The following is a 6,908-nucleotide window of genomic DNA, read 5'->3' on the forward strand; positions in this document are numbered from 1 at the left end:
CTCCCTGTGTCTTCACCTGGTCTTCCCTTTGTATATAGTTGTGTTCAGATTTCCTCCTTTTTTAAAAAAAGGCTAATATTAATCTTTTATCATCACTTATAATCAGATAGCGGTTTAGTATATAGTTTCTATAACTCATGCTTATCGAAATAAAAAAAATTTACAAATTTTAAACAGCCAATGGCTGGTTATATTTTTCAGAAAACATGGCAAGACTAATTCATTAATGGTGGCTTCAAATTTTTTTCTCACTAGCTCCAGAAACTTTGCCCAGTTTTTGACCTTGTTTGAAAACCTGGAAGGCTGGCATCCATCAGACTTCACATTCTACAGGAACACCCTGGCAGTCATCCACATGTACTTCAAGGAATAACACATTAGAATATTTTTCAGGCAGGAATGAGAGAAAGGCTTGATCATTTTGCAAGGTCTGCACCATGTGTCTGCACCATGTAGTCAACCCCTGCAAGTTTATCTCCTGCAGCAGGCAGTACTTTCTGTGAAGCATCCCTGCCTTCCCATTTTGGCCACTGGGGGTCTGACCCAAATTTCCTCTTCTTATAAGGACTCTTAAAATGGGATTAGGCCCCACTAAAATTACCTCATTCTAACTTGTTCCCTTTTTAAAAGCCCTATTTCCCAGTATAGTCACATGATGAGGTACTGGAGGTCAGGAATACAACAGATTTACAAGGGGACATTTGACTGAATTATTCTTTAAGGTAGCTATACTAAGGAAATAAAGATAATTCTTCAAGTTACAGGACTCTACCTTCCTTCTTTATAACCTGCTTTTCTTACCTATCATGTATTAGAGACATTTTTCTATGTACTTAAACACCTACAACATCAATTTTAATCACTTCTAGTATCTATTATTCAGATACATAATAATTTATCTAACAGTTTTATTTTTAATTTAATTTTAAGTAAGAAAAACATTTGTATGTTTCAAAAATTAATATGGAATAAAAAAGCAAATGCTGGTAAGTCCCACTGCCGTCCAGCTCTCTTCCTCATAAGTAATCTCTTTTATTAGTTTCTTATGTGTTCTTCCAGTGTTTTCTTATGCTAATAAAACCAAATGCAAATATGCATTCTTATTTCCCCACTCTCTTACACAAAAAAAGTCACGTTATTTACACTGCTCTGCACCTTACTTTTAAAAAAATCCTATTTCTGGAGTTTCCACTTTATCAGTACAGTATGAGCTTTCCCATTCTCTCCTATGACCATAAAATATACAATTGTGTGGCTAAGCCATAGTTTATTTAACAGCATCTTCTGTACAAGGTTGTCTCTAATCTTTTCCTATTAAAAATACAGGGGCAAAGAATAAACTCATACATTTTCATTTCCTGCAAGTACAGGTGTATTGCTAAGATAAATTCCTATGAGTGGGATTGCTAAATCAAAGTGCTTTCGTCATGTTGGAAGACAATGCCAAGTTACCCTGTGTGGGGGTGGGGTCATCTTGCCATCTGTCCCACCTTCAGGGAACAGCAACTAATCCTTCCCAGCTTCCCCAAGAGAAGGAGCTGTAAACTTGGGGTATGTGTCAATACCAAATTCTTCATTTTCCAATGACTACTAGGGATTTTTGGAGGATTTGGGGTATGGAGACAAACACTCCCCACTCCTGTCATGTAATTAATTCTCTATGTTTAGATAGCTAATAAATAAAACTCAGAAAATCACTTTCTGTTAGCATTTAAGCATTGATTCTAAACTTAGTTAATTAAAACACCACCAATGACTTAAAATTTAATTATAAATTTAATATAAAAGACTATTTAGAATAATTCAAATGCCTCAAACAGCAGTGATAATAAAACTTATACTATTTCAACATAGAAACACCATGAGTTCAATTTATGAAAAAAATATACTTGTTCTTATACCTTTTTAAGTTTCAATAATATTATTAATTTTTTTTCTTATTGAGTTTATTGGTACAATCTAGGTATACAGTACAGTTACATTCATTATTGGAATCCTGTACCTATACATGATAGGTCTTGATTCTCTTTTCCCCTTGTCCCGGCCCTTCCTTCACCCCCTCCTACCCTCCCCATTTACCAACACTTTATTTCCATTTTTTCAATTTCTCATATTTTTTTCCTCTCCCTTATTACCTTTTCCCCACCCTTCCCACTTTCCCCACACCTTTAGCCCTTTACTTCCTATTTCACATTATTAATTATCTTATTAGGATCCTGTGTACTAGTATCGTTTTTCACACCAGAGAAACTATTTGGTATTTCAGTTAAAGAAATCTCTGTATGAACATTAAAAATAGGGAATCCTAAAATAAAACTAAAAAGGAAAGTAAAAGAGAAAAGAAAATGATGTAAGATTAAAATAATCCTTAATTCTGAAGATGAAAATGGTCCCTGAACATATTTAAATTGCTTCTTGCTCTTGTAGTCTTATCTTATTATTTTCTTCATTATTTAGAGAACACTTTATTAGTTTCTGTAATCAAGCCCATGTAGATATGACTTTACGTATTTCATACAGTACGTTACCCCTGTACAAATGGAAAAAAAAATTTAAAAATTAACATTTCTAGACCAAAATAGCTGTCCATTTCTGTACAATGCCAACTCAACACAGTAAATTGGGATAACTTTTTCCAAAGTTGACAGCACCATTAAAGTTTCCCAAAATTCAAATTACATATATATGTATACATATATTTATATTTATATAAAAAGACCAATAATAGCAGTATGTTATGCATCAATAGCAGCAACAGCTTTTCCAGGTTCTGCAGTCATCTGAACAAAATTATTGACATTCAGCACATTCCATTAAAAAAAAAAAACACAAAAGAATAATATCCAGAAAGCAGCAAAGTTCTGTTGCTGTTGTGGTACCTGCTACCACTTTTTTCTATTAGCCTCTTAATCATCATCTGGAAAGAGAACATTTAGAGTAATATCATTAAATATAGCTATGATAAAGCACGGTCACTACTACGTATCATAAAGCAGGTACAAGATATTTTACATTCACAGAGGTATGATACAGTACTGTCATACATCAATAATACCAGAATCAGTTTTGGTTTGAAATTTACTTTGTCTGCAAATAAGATTGCTACCCCTGCTTTTTTCTGGGCTCCTGTCACATGGAGAATTGTTTTCTATCCTTTCACTTTCAGTCTATGGGCTTCTTTTTGCACTAGGTGTGTATCTTGTATACAACATATTATTGGATTTTGCTTCTTATTCCATTTTGCCAGTCTGTTTCTCTTGATTGGTGAGTTGAGGCCATTGACATTGATGGTTATAATGGATATGTACTGACTTATTATTGACATGTTATTGGCCTTTTGTTGACTCTTTACTTTTTCACCTTCTCCTTTTAGTTTCTTGCCTTGCCTATTTGATTTGCTCTGTTGGGCCTCATGGTGTTGTTGCCTTCATTGTCTTTTTCTAGGATCTTGTTTAGAATTCCTTGTAGCGCTGGTTTGGTATTCATGTAGTTTCTCAGGTGTTCTTTGTCGCGGAAGTGTCTTATTTCCCCATCCATTTTGAAAGAGAGTTTTGCAGGATACATCAGACTAGGTTGGAGGTTGTTCTCTTTTAGTACTTGAAATATCTCATTCCAGGCTCTCTTTGCCCTAAGAGTTTGTGTTGAAAAGTCTGCTGTGATTCTGATGGGCTTTCCTTTGCATGTGATTTGTTTCTTTTCTCTTACTGCTTGTAGCATTTTGTTCTTCTGTTGGGTTTCTGGGATCTTGATTATTATATGTCTAGGTGTAGATTTTTTTTGATTGTGGCTAGTTGGGGTCCTATAAGCCTCAGTTATCTGAATGTCAAATTCTTCTCCTCTGTTTAGGAAGTTTTCTGTCATTAATTCTGCAAACAGTTTTTTGTGTTATTTTTACTTTCTCCTGCTTTTTCATGGACTCCTATTAGTCTTATATTATTCTTCTTTGTATCATCCAAGAGCTGTTGTATTGATTTCTCATTGTCCCTTACAATTTTTAAGAGATCTTTATTTTCATGGTCATTGACCACCACCATCCTGTCTTCTGTATCCCATATTCCATCTTCAGATAGGCTTCATCTGTTATGCATACTTTCAATAGAATTTTTAATCTGTTTTTTATGTGTTTGAATCTATTTCATCAATTCCATTTTTTTTTTTTGGCAGTTTCTGCTCTAGAGTCTCGAATCATGACTTCCATTTTGCTCGCTATCTCTATGGTTATCTGGGAAATTATTTCTGTTTTGAATTTTTCTAGAGCCTGATTGATCTGTTGTGTTACTTCCTGTGCTTTGAGTTCAGGGTGTCGTGGTGGTTCACTATCGGCATCTTCATCCTCATTTGCCCTACTGTTTGCCATTGGTGAACTGGAAGTCTGTCTTTGTGTCTTGCTTAAGTGTTTTCTCATTTTTAGTTTTGTTGTCGGGCTGTCCTTGGTTTAATCTCTGGATTATCACCCAAATCTTCCTGATATAGTTGTGCCCTAGCTTCTGGGTCTCTAACGACCCACAGACATTCTCATCTTCATAACATCAGAGAAAACAGCTCATCAAATCAACCACAATCCTTTATCCCAACTGATACAATCAGCAACACATTAAGATCAAGCACAACTTGGAAATTGACCACCTGTGGTAGTCACTAGTCTATCACCCTTAAATCATCTGAATTAAATTGAAATCAAGAAGCAGTCCAGAACATGTCTGCAGTGAACAAAATTTCAATATAGTATATTTACCATTTAATGATTAGACAGAGCTAGGACTCAAGACCCCTTGTCGCGAGCCGCGACGTCAGGATCCTGCCAGCAGGTCCCAAACCTGAAAGGACGAGGACAGAGAGACAGGAGGCACTTTTCTTCTCATGTTCCTTGCTTTATTTATTACAGAACCTCTTCCTTTTTATACTCTCCCGCTGCACGGGAGCGAGAGTACCGTCCACACATTCCAGAAGGAAACCAACCGTTACAGTTGCTAGGCAACAGATCAGACCACCAGTTGAACTAGCCTGTTGGTACGGGCGATGGCACGTCCACACCGCTCAGGTGAATCACAGGTCAACATGGCTGAGCTCATGTCACGCTCTTTTTACAATGCTCTCCATAACCCCTGATCTCAGTTAGCTGATGGCTGAACCCCATGATGCAGACTGACCTTGGGCTGCAAGGCCCAGATTGAGTTCTTCAACCTTCTGAATGGTTGAACTCCACACCGTTGTACTACAGGTTTCCCACGCCCTTTCTTTAAAGATGTTCAAAGTTGGGAATTCAGAAAAATACCCTTTGTGACTACCTCTGCCTCTGCAGAATGGGTCCAAAGACAGGCACTATCAGGAGGTCTGAGAGTGGGTGGTGGGGGAGTAAGGGGAGTTATGGGGGTTCACCGGCGCCCACACAGCTACCTTCCTGGCACTGGAGCGATGGCGGCTGGGGTGGGAGAAGGCATAGCTCTCCTTCCCGCGGTGGATCAGGGACCAGGCAACCTTCCAGCTGCTGGAGTGATGCAGTAGAAGTCGTGGCTCTCCTTCCCGCGGTATATCAGAGCCCAGGCTACCTTCCTGGCACTGGGATATTATTAATTTTTGTTCTTCCCCAAAATTATATAGTAATTTTACCAGTGCCAAAAGCTTAAAAAATAAAAAGCTACTATAGTACTAGCTAGTTCAGGGAGCTGCAGAGGCAGGAGCCCTTGAACCAAGAGTTTATAGCCAGCCTAGACAGCATAGAAAGACTAGTCAAAAGAGAAAGTAGCTGGGCTTTGTGGCACACACCTATAATCTCAGTACTCAGAAGGATGAGGCACGAGGACCGCTAGCCTGGAGTTCCATGCTAGCCTGGGCTACACAGTGAGATTGAGGCCAGGCTGAACTATATAGCAAGACCTGGTCTTAAGCACTCCCCCAAAATAAATAAAATAAAATGCAGCAGTCTAGGTTAAAGACCCCCAGCTGTCAATTAAGTTGAGTCAAACTTCTATCTTTCAAGGTAATGCAAACCTAAATCACCCATCATCCCATTTGGCTATTCCTACCTCCCCACCCACCCCCTTTTAAAACAGACCTTCTTGGGCCTGTGATTTAGCCCAGTGGTTCTGCCGCCTGCCTCACAAGTGCAAGGTCCCGAGTTCGATCCCCGTACCAAATAAACAAACAAACAAACAAAAACCTAATAAAACAGACTCTTTTTTAGAGCACTTGGGTTCACAGAAAAACTGAAAAGAAATGGTGGAATGTTGCCACATCCTCCCACCCCAAAATGTGCACAACCTTTCCCACTCACAACTCTCCTGCCAGAGTGGCACATCAGCCACTATTGATGACCCCACACTGACACATCACATTCACCTCAAAGATCACAGTTTGCGCGACGGACCACTTGTGGAATTGCAGATTTTATAGGTGTAGACAAATACATAATGACATCTTGATCATTATAGTATCATACAGAATGTTTCTTCTCTGCTTCCTTACAAAAATCCTCTATGTTCACCTATTTGTTCCTCCTTTCTACCTAAAGCTCTAAATAGTTTTTTTACCCTCTCCATAGTTTTGCTTTTTCCAAAATGTCATATAGTCAGAATCATCTAGTATGTAGCCTTTTTAGTTTGTCTTCCTTCCTGTAGTACAGTAATATGTATTTAAGTCTCCTCCAGATTTTTTCATGACTTGAGTAATATTCTTTGGTCCACACTCACCATAGTCTGTTCATTTTCCTATTGAAGGGTAATCGGCTGCTTGCAAGTTTTGGCAATTATGAATAAGCCTGCTATAAATATCCCTATGCAGATTTTTGTATGAACATAAGTTTTCAATTCATTTGGATAAATACCAAGGAATACAATTGTAAAATCATATAGTAAGAGTATGTTTGATTTTTCTAAAAATTGCCAAACCATATACCATATATATATATA

General features: G+C 37.8%; 1 pseudogene; it reads right to left on the reverse strand.

Moving 5' to 3' along the window:
- Positions 1-235: 235 nt before the first annotated feature.
- Positions 236-6,908, reverse strand: part of LOC109117496 — a 9,955-nt pseudogene continuing 3,282 nt past the window's right edge.

Source organism: Fukomys damarensis, unplaced genomic scaffold (genome assembly GCF_012274545.1).
Source record: "Fukomys damarensis isolate Sample0158 unplaced genomic scaffold, DMR_v1.0_HiC HiC_scaffold_26, whole genome shotgun sequence".
Classification (NCBI taxonomy): Eukaryota; Metazoa; Chordata; class Mammalia; order Rodentia; family Bathyergidae; genus Fukomys; species Fukomys damarensis.